The following is a 10,020-nucleotide window of genomic DNA, read 5'->3' as shown; positions in this document are numbered from 1 at the left end:
CACCCTTCACCATAGAGAACTGGAATTGGCTGACAACGTTAAATACACTGGTATCCAAAATTAAAGCAACAATCGGAAATTTGGCAAGGTTTGAAACAAAATGGTACAAACAGGTGATAGTAAAGAAGAAACACTGTAATGAATACAGAACATAAACATTTGCTATATGTGTAAATGTAGAAAAAAATATCGTTTTTTCCGACTTAACGGATTTGCACACACATTCCGACAACTGGTTAATGTGCTCAGTATGGGGTGTGAGCACCTCTGGCAGCAATACAGGCCTGTGAATGATGTCATCAGTTTCATTTTGGGGCAATAACACCCAATGTTCCTGGAGAGCTGCTCGCAAATCTTGGAGTGTGATTGGTGGAAGCTTATCTGATGCAATACGTCTCCCTAGTGTATTCCCGATACGCTCTATGGAATTCAAATCGGGAGAGCGAGTAGGCCACCCAATCCGTGCAGTATCTTCCATTCCCAAGCAAACATCAACCACCTGTGCTCCAGGAGGCCTTGCATTATCGTCCATCAGTACGAACTCTGGACCCACAGCACACCGCAAACACCGCACATGAGGTCCCAAGATCTCGTCACGATGCCTGACAGCAGTTAAACCTTGACAATTCACTCGTACAATTACATGAAGAGGTGTTCGCGTTGTCAACATAATCTCTGTCCACACCATTAGGGATGCTCCTTGATATCGGACTCTTTCCACAGTGTTTGGGTCCCGGCATCGTGTTCTACGTTCCCTCTAGACGCGAATTCGTCGAGAATCACACTCCAGACCAAATCAGAACTCATCTGTGAAAAGAACATTGGCCCACTATTCGACTGTCCAGGTGGCATGTTGACGACTCCACTCTACACATTCCCTACTGCGAAGACGTGTCAGAGGTACACAAACAGCAGGTCCCTGACAATAAGGGCCACTCTGCTGAAGCCTTCTGTACACCGTTTGCCTCGATACAACGTGTCCATTACATGCTGTGATGTCAGATGCCAGTAGCCCTGCAGTACTAAGGTGGCACCGTTGTGCCTTTACTGTCAAATAACGGTCCTCCCTTTCTGATGTCGCGCGTGGTCAAATCTGCCCTGGTTTTTTGGCATACAGTTTCGGTCTTTATAAACTGTTACCACAGCAGAGAAACCACAGAGCGATTCATATTAAGACAGTGAGCCATATCGCTTTGTGACTATCCTGCTTTCATTCATTGTATGGCCCTCCAACGCAGAGAGTCTCGTAAGTGTCTTCTCTGTACCATAGTGCACCGTCTATGACTGTGTCTACAGCGATTGCGGATGTGGGACTATCTGCAAACACTTCTCTGTTTGACAGATACTGCGACGACATCGTTGCTGTGATTGTCTTTTGATTGGAACGCCAACTTCCGTGCAGAACGCGATCTTACGGACATCTGTTGACAGTTTTCAGGGTTATATCGTAAATTAGACACATGACTGGGAAATCGCGATTTGTTGCTTTAAGTTTGTACGCCAGTGTACTTGGGGGTCATTCTGGATAGAAAACTCCTCTTCAAACAGCATGTCCAGGAGAAATGAGTGGAGATTCTTCACCTCACCTTGCAACTGTATCATCTGATTGTCAGCAATGATATGCCTCTTCCGAGCAACAGTCCTCCCAGCAATCTTGTACAGCTGTTCTTCATGGGGAAGAACAAGTCCTTTTAATCTCCAATGACTGCAGAACCAGTGCTTGTGTCTCATCTGGGGGCACTGAGCTGGGCACAAGTCCTGGATCTCCATGCTGAACTGAACGAACCGACTGTTCAAGAGTCACTCATACACACCACACAGAAGTTGCTGTATAAGGTAGACACCTGGCATACATGGGTTCTGTCATGCCTCAGTGCTGGCACTGCATTAGGTTGCCTCATATCATCATGGAGTCACGTGGGGTAGCCGTGCAGTCTAAGGCACCTTTCCACGGTTCGTTTGACTACCCCAGTTGGAGGTTCGAGTCCTCTCTCAGGCATGACTGAGTTAGTTTAAGTTGGATTAAGTAGTGTGTAAGCCTAGGGACCGATGACCTTAGCAGTTTGGTCCCATAGGAACTTACCACCACCACCACCACTGCCATCATTGAAGCTGCTCAGTAATGTCAGTCCCTACAGGTCATAAGAGCTTAAGGACCATGAGCCCACATTCCTTTTGAGATACAAATAAAGATATCTTTATCATCCTACCTGCCGCATAGGAGTCCAGCCACTAAGTTGGTAGCACCTCAGTTTCACTAGACACACACAAGAACACAAAAGCGTTCCAAGCAGAAAGCTGTCATTGAGTCTCTTTTGGTGAGAACTAGGGCATCACGCTTGTTGGATGTCTACTGAGACCTGTCAGTGAACAAATGCTCAGTGAATCAGTGGGCGAGGCGTCTGTCATCACTGAAACAAGTTGCACAATGGCCGCACACACCTGTGACTCCTGCAATGTTGGAACGTGCAGGCAGTCTCATTCGATGTGAACAATGGGTCACAAACAAACACTGAGAGAGGGCAAGTTACTCTCTCACCTATTTTCTGCAGATGGAAAATTGTTAAAGATTTTATTGCAACCTGACAAACCTTGAGCAAGACTCTAGAAAGTTAATGGCCTGAGCAGACGTTGATGGAGCCTGGTAGGGCGCAAAAAGCATGAGGTATTTTTATGGTTTTTAACTCATAGAAACGGCATGTTGGGAGTTGAAAGCAAATGGCGGCGAGCCCATCCCTTAGTAAATCTTGCTGGACAGGCCCAAAGCCATACAGGGCAGACCCCTGTAAAGACAGGTCTCCAGCAGAACAATGCTGAGCTACTTGCCACAGCACCAGGAGAAGCCTGGGCTGGGGGTGACAGACTGAAGGAATGCGTCTACACAGTGAACTCATAAACAGGGCATTGTGTGCAGAGCCACGCGTGATAAAAATTCACAAGTTTTCGTGTTTGCTGGTACTACAAACAGGCCAGTGAACCACTTCCCCTGGCCACCTAGGTTGTATAATAAAAATCCCCCATTTGAGAAACGTTTAGAGATAGATTCTTTATTACACCCCATACCTAGGACTAACAAGCTCCAAGGCACAGCCGATGTAGATAAAAATCTTTAAGATTGTATCTGTTCGCTTGTTTCTATGGGAAGTGACAAGACCTAGAAAAAAAATCATCTTCCACCTCTGTGAAAACTTAAAAAAAGGCAGTAGTTGACGGTTTCTTTTTTTTTCCATAGATGCAGGTTTCTTAACTCTTGCCCTGGTTCGACATGAGTTTGTGCTGTCGTGTGGGAGGGGAGATTTAGCGATTCTAAAGTCCTGTGATTGGCTCAAGACAGGTTGAAGTCGGTGTCGTTCGTGGACTTTGCAGGAAAACGGTTTTTATTTTTCTGGAGAGGTGCGAAGCACTCTATTACGGGACTTTGGTCTGGTAAGCACTTCTGGTCGAAGCTCTGACATGTGTGGTTGGTACTTAGGACCTGTCCTGAGACTGGCTTCACTTGCGAGTAGTTTAGACTGGGGAATCTGTGGTGAGGTTCTTACTGTACCGACAGTATGACTTCAAACGTCTCGGACTACTCGTTTGCCGAGGGTACACTTATTCGTTTTTGGTTCACCAGCCTTGACGTTTGGTACGCTTGGGCGCTTTGTCGTATAAGTGAGCCAAATTGGTCCTTGGTACGACCAGCGAATTGGTGTGTCACACACTGAAATGTACCGTGATTCCAGGGCTCTGGTAGAGAGTAAATTGCGATCTGTCTGCCTGATCCCTAGACCGTGAGATTTTTGCATTTATTTCGTGGCCACGATCGATTCACAGGTGCCTACTCCAAGTCTCACCCCCATAGCACACATTTCGCCAGCTGCAAGTTACGTCTCCGCACGAAGCAAACAGGGTAACGTACTGCCGTTCCAGCATTGTCAGGGCGTACAGATCTCAAACGCCACTTGCTGTCAGCTGCACCTATGCAGAGAAACTGCAGCAGATTTGATCAATCAAAGTCTGCTCAGCGTCAGATCAGTTCAGATTGCCTTATCCACATCTTTAGGGCCAGAGTTTAGATTAGATTAGATTAGTTTATCGTTCCATAAATCCGTGTTGAGGAGATCCTCGTAGATGTGGAACATGTCACTTTTTTTTAAGCTGAAATAACAATACTAATAGTATGAATATATACAATACATCATTTGTTTCTATTAATTCGTCAATGGAGTAGAAGGAGTTGGCCACTAGTAAGTCTTTCAGGCTCCTTTTAAACTGATCTTTATTTGTAACTAAATTTTTTATGTTTGCTGGCAAATTATTGAAGATGAGTGTTCCTGAGTAGTGGACCCCTTTTTGAACTAAAGTAAGTGCTTTTAAGTCTTTGTGCAGATCATTTTTGTTCCTGGTATTGTTTGTATGAACTGAGCTGTTTGTAGGAAAAAGAGATATATTATTTAGGACAAATTTCATTAAGGAGTAAATATACTGAGACCCAATAGTTAGTATACCCAGTTCTTTGAAGAGGTTTCTACAAGACGTCCGTGAATTTACTCCACAAATAATACGTATTACACGCTTTTGGACTCTGAAAACTTTTGTTTGACTTGAAGAGTTACACCAAAATATTATACCATATGACATTATGGAATGAAAGTAGGCAAAGTATGCAAGCTTTTTCACTTTTATGTCGCCTATGTCTGCTAACACTCGAATTGCAAATACGGACTTGTTAAGGCGTTTCTGCAGTTCTGTGGTGTGCTCCTCCCAACTGAATTTATTATCAAGTTGTAATCCCAGGAATTTAAGACTGTCAACCTATCTGCTCTTCTTCGTACTTTATGCATATGCTGGGTGGAAACCACTTACATGTTTTGAATTGCATATAGTGAGTCTTTTCGAAGTTTAATGTCAGTGAGTTGGCTTTAAACCATTTATTAATATCCATGAAAATATCATTAACAGATCTTTCTAGAACTACACTTGACATACTATTTATTGCAATACTTGTGTCATCTGCAAACAAAACGAACTCTGCTTCTGGCAATGTAACTGATGAGAGATCATTAATGTACACAAGAAAAAGCAATGGCCCTAAGATGGATCCTTGTGGGACACCACATGTAATTTCTTCCCATTCTGATGATGACTGATGACTTAATTCACTAGTCCCTTGCACTGACACCCTTTGTTTCCTGTTAGCGAGGTATGACTTGAACCATTTTGCAGCACTGCCCGTGACACCATAGAATTCTAATTTATTTAAAAGGATGTTGTGGTTTACACAATCGAATGCCTTTGACAAATCAAAGAAAATACCTGCTGTTTGTAACTTGTTATTTAATGAATTAAGTACATTTTCACTGTAGGTGACTCGCTCCACTAGTTAACTGTCACTGCCACCCAGGATCCTTGTCCAGTGTAGTCTTAACCTACCTGTTAATTGGTTACGGTATTCAATCAATAACTTGTTTGGCATAGTTTGCGTCTGTTTTTTTTTTTTTTTTGGAAAAATAAATGTTGTCAGAACACTAAAATTACACCAGCTCTTTCAAAAAAATGTTCAAATGTGTGTGCAATCTTATGGGACTTAACTGCTAAGGTCATCAGACCCTAAGCTTACACACTACTTAACCTAAATTATCCTAAGGACAAACACACGCACCCATGCCCGAGGGAGATATCGAACCTCCGCCAGGACCAGCCGCACAGTCCATGACTGCTGCGCCTCAGACCGCTCGGCTAATCCCTCGAGGCCCAGCTCTTTCAATCAATTTATATAGTCCCACTGGCGCTGACTTTCAAATCTCGCTGTTCAACTGGACGTCTCTGTTGGTAGTGCTGATACGCTCGTCCACCAGTTGGTGTGTGCCTGCTGGGTTCCTTACAGACTAACAGAAGATGACAAAGGGCAATTCAGTTCAATCTGTATGGAATTGCTAGTGTGTTACGCGGTGATCGTGACAGCTTTTTGTCTAACATCGTCACATGCCATGAAACATGGGTTCCTCATCACTTCGAACGGGAAAGAAAATGGTAGTCAATGGGGAGGCGCCACACCGTCTCTCCTCCGAAGAAAAAGTTCAAAGCTGCATCCTCAACGCGTTAAGTCATGGGGACGGTCTTCTGAGACTGAAGGGCTTATTCGGTTTGGTGTCCTCCTTCATATTGCAATGGTCAACTCTCATGCATATTGTGTTACACTTGGAAAATTGAGAAAATGACTGCAACGTGTTCGTCGCCACAAAAACGCAAACGGACTTTTTCACAACTCGATGACTCACACGAGCCTGCGCACTCGAGAGGAACTGACAAAACTTCGTTGGATTGTTCTTCCTCATCCAACCTGCAGTCCGGATCTCGCATGTTCCATCTGTTTGGCCCAATGAAGCGTTCATTCCACGGGAACCAGTACGTGTATGATGGGGATGTTAGTGATGCAGCAAAGCACTGGCTCCGACGCCGACCAGTAGGGTTGTGCCATGCAGTCATACAGGCCCTCCCCGTAAGGTGACCCAAGGCCATCTCATTGAACGAAGATCATTTTGAAAAACTGGGTTTTTAGCCAAAATAATGGGGAATAATGTGGTATGTTGGAACACTGAATAAAACCAGCCTGCATTCAGAAAAAAAATGGTCGCATCACTTACTGAACACCCTTCGTATTTTATTGTTGTTACAAATCGTGCTTGATGGAATTAGAAATTGCACTCTTTGCCTGCAGTGCATCGTTTTTACGACTCACATGTACGGGAATTCTACATTAAATTGTTCGGCTGTACGATATGTCAGTGCTACAGCCTCGCCTGGCGCTGACCTCAGCTGCGAAGAGGGCAGCTTTGCAGCTCCAGGTTAAATGCAGCATCCGGTATGGCGATGTGCAAGCTTAAAAAAATGGCTCTGAGCACTATGGGACTTAACATCTGAGGTCATCAGTCCCCTAGAACTTAGAACTACTTAAACCTAACTAACTTAAGGACATAACACACATCCATGCCCGAGGCAGGATTCGAACCTGCGACCGTAGCGGTCGCGCGGTTCCAGACTGAAGCGCCTAGAACCGCTCGGCCACACCGGCCGGCCGCAAGCTTAAGGGAAGTGCATTAAATACATGAGCTTAAAATCGGGAGAGGTGCCCAACAAAATCCCATCAAATCTCACTGAAAGTGAGGGTAGGAGCAATGGAAATCTGACGTCAACTATTTAATTCAGAGAATATCCATTAATTCCAAACCACCTAACAGTTAGTTTTAGTGGTATGAAGAAAAAATACGAACAGGTTAAACAAATTTATTTATTTAAAAAATTATAGGGTAACCCTCACGCGAGGACGGGGAGGTCCCACCACATTTCACCAAATCTCACCAAGAGGGAGAGGTCCAAATATATACAAAAAACACCTCACGTAATGTCCGTTCCCGGTAGCTGAGTGGTTGCCGGCACGGTAGCTCAGCGTGTTCGGTCAGAGGGTTAGCTGCCCTCTGTAATAAAAAAAACCTGAGTGAATGGATCAATAACGGACTTCAACATGCGTCATGTGACGTCCACCACGAGCAATTGAAACGAACAATAACGAACAAAATTGTCTTGTCCTAATCATCATTATTTCATCCCCATCGACGCGCAAGTCGCCGAAGTGGCGTCAAATCGAAAGACTTGCACCCAGCGAACGGTCTACCCGACGGGAGGCCCTAGTCACACGACATTTTTTAACCTCACGTAATTAATGGATGTCCTCTCAGCGGTTTGAGAACAAGCATACCGTAAACAGCATACGCAACTGTATTCGACAAAGCGTGATGTGTGTGACGCGGGATGGAGTCCAATTACGTAAAAACAAATGCGGAAGTATACATCACACAACGGTTTAATTCCGTGTTAGACTTTCCAGGAACAAGGTATAGTTCATAGTTTTTCATAAATACAACCACATGGTACTGACAGTTAAAATTGGTAGGGATGATCATAATTCTTGAAAGGAATAATAACACAGGTCGAAAAAATTTAACTTTTTGTCTGGGGCTTACAGGAAATATGAATTTGTAACTAAATCGATTGTGCTGATCACGAATCTGAAAGCTGCTTACTGAAGCACGTCAGGTTTTTGCATCATCATCGTCATCATTATAGAAATCTGTATTCACCGGAAAACAATTACAGGAAGATGGAGGCGAAATGGATCGATAAAATAGTACAAAAAGTAACGCGAGAAGCAAATATGCTGTGATCTGGACACTTAACAGACGGTTACGTTTGCTCGTGAATGAACGCTTAACGCTTTTGCTTTTGTGTGTCACATCTCCTTCACGTGTGAAACACCAGCAGTAGCCTAAATCATGTTTATTCCCCAACGACCTTGGTGATGATGTTGCACAGTTTCAAGTCCATGACGGAACCTTTCACCCCGCTTCTCCAATCTGTCAGCCAAATGGTCCTGAAAATTGTCCAGGTGTGACATCAGAAAACGTAGCTTTATAGAGGCCTTGCATCCTAACTGTTTAAATGACTGTAGCGTAACTTCCACAATTTCCTTATAGTCAGGCTCCTTATTCTGATCAAGGGAACGATGCACATAGTTTGAACTTCTCCAGGCCTACTGTTGTATTGACTTCATTATACTTTTAAAGCGCTCATCAGACATCAACGTACATACATCCACTCTAACAAACTTCATATTTGCAGCCGATAGATTTGGCAAGTGGCTACACAGGTATTGGAAACAGCTTTCTGTTTTGTCTGATGTGGAGTGGAGACAATAAAATGTGATCTGTATTAAATAAACGGTTACTGGTAATATTCTTCGATCCCGCTATTATGTTTTCCCTCTTAGTCCACTCTCTTCTACTCCAACGTTCGTAATATACTCTACTGTCCGCTCACACATGTAGCAATGCACCTTGCTGTACCCTGTTTGCTGGCCGAGAAGAGTGCCAATCACCTTAAAGTCGCCACTTAAAAGCCACTGGTGTCCTTCACATCTCATACGGATTGAAGGAGCAGCGTGCGGTTCTAGGCGCTTCAGTCTGGAACCGCGTGACCGCTACGGTCGCAGGTTCGAATCCTGCCTCGGGCATGGATGTGTGTGATGTCCTTAGGTTAGTTAGGTTTAAGTAGTTCTAAGTTCTAGGGGACTGATGACCACAGATGTTAAGTCCCATAGTGCTCAGAGCCATTTGAACCATTTTTTGAAGGAGCAGTTTCATGGTGCTGCGTCTGTTTTCAGTGTCTCAAAATTGGTGCTGGCTATTTCCAGTATGGAGCATTACTGCCTTCAAACTTCGCTTTGAAGAACCTTAAACAACCTCCTTTGATTACTGTCATGTTTTCGAGCTCCCATTTTCGCCACTAATTAGGCGATGTCTTTGCAGGACACCATTAAATCATATTGCCAACGGCCTTGCCACAGTAGTAACACCAGTTCCCGTCAGATCACCAAAGTTAAGCGCTGTCGGGCTGGGCTAGCACTTGGATGGGTGACCATCCGGTCTGCCGAGAGCTGTTGGCAAGCAGAGTTCACACAGCCCTTGTGAGGCAAACTGAGGAGCTATTTGATTGGGAAGTAGCGGCTCCAGTCACGAAAACTGACATTCTGCTGGGAGAGTGGTGTGCTTGACCACACGCCCCTCCATAACCGCATCCAGTGACGCCTGTGGGTGAGGATGACACGGCGGCCGGTCGGTGCCGTTGGGCCTTCCAAGAAGGGTCAGAGGATAGATGCACATAATTACTAGCCTTATGGAACATCTTTTATGTCTCTGCATTATGACGTTTTTGGAGAAAATTTCCTCTACGAAAATCAACTTGAATTTTGCAAACAGAGATCTTGCGAAACTGTGCTCTCTCTGTTCCACCTTGAGGTCCACACTTCTATGGACATCGGTGCTCAGACTGATGCCATGTTCCTCGACTTCAGGATGGCATTTTACACTGTCCCGCACTGGCGAAAAAAATACGAGGTTACCGAGTGTCGGACCGGATTTGCAACTGGATTCAAGACTTCCTTGCAGGTAGACGTTAACACATAGATCTTAACGAACCAAA

General features: G+C 44.5%; 1 pseudogene; it reads left to right on the top strand.

Annotated features, from left to right (window-relative positions):
* The first annotated feature begins 9,366 nt into the window (after positions 1-9,366).
* Positions 9,367-9,484, top strand: LOC124546230 (annotated as a pseudogene).
* Positions 9,485-10,020: the final 536 nt, after the last annotated feature.

The sequence above is a fragment of the Schistocerca americana genome, chromosome 8, assembly GCF_021461395.2.
Source record: "Schistocerca americana isolate TAMUIC-IGC-003095 chromosome 8, iqSchAmer2.1, whole genome shotgun sequence".
Taxonomy (NCBI): Eukaryota; Metazoa; Arthropoda; class Insecta; order Orthoptera; family Acrididae; genus Schistocerca; species Schistocerca americana.
Note: the sequence above shows the minus strand (reverse complement) of the source record. Positions and strands in the feature narration are given on the sequence as shown.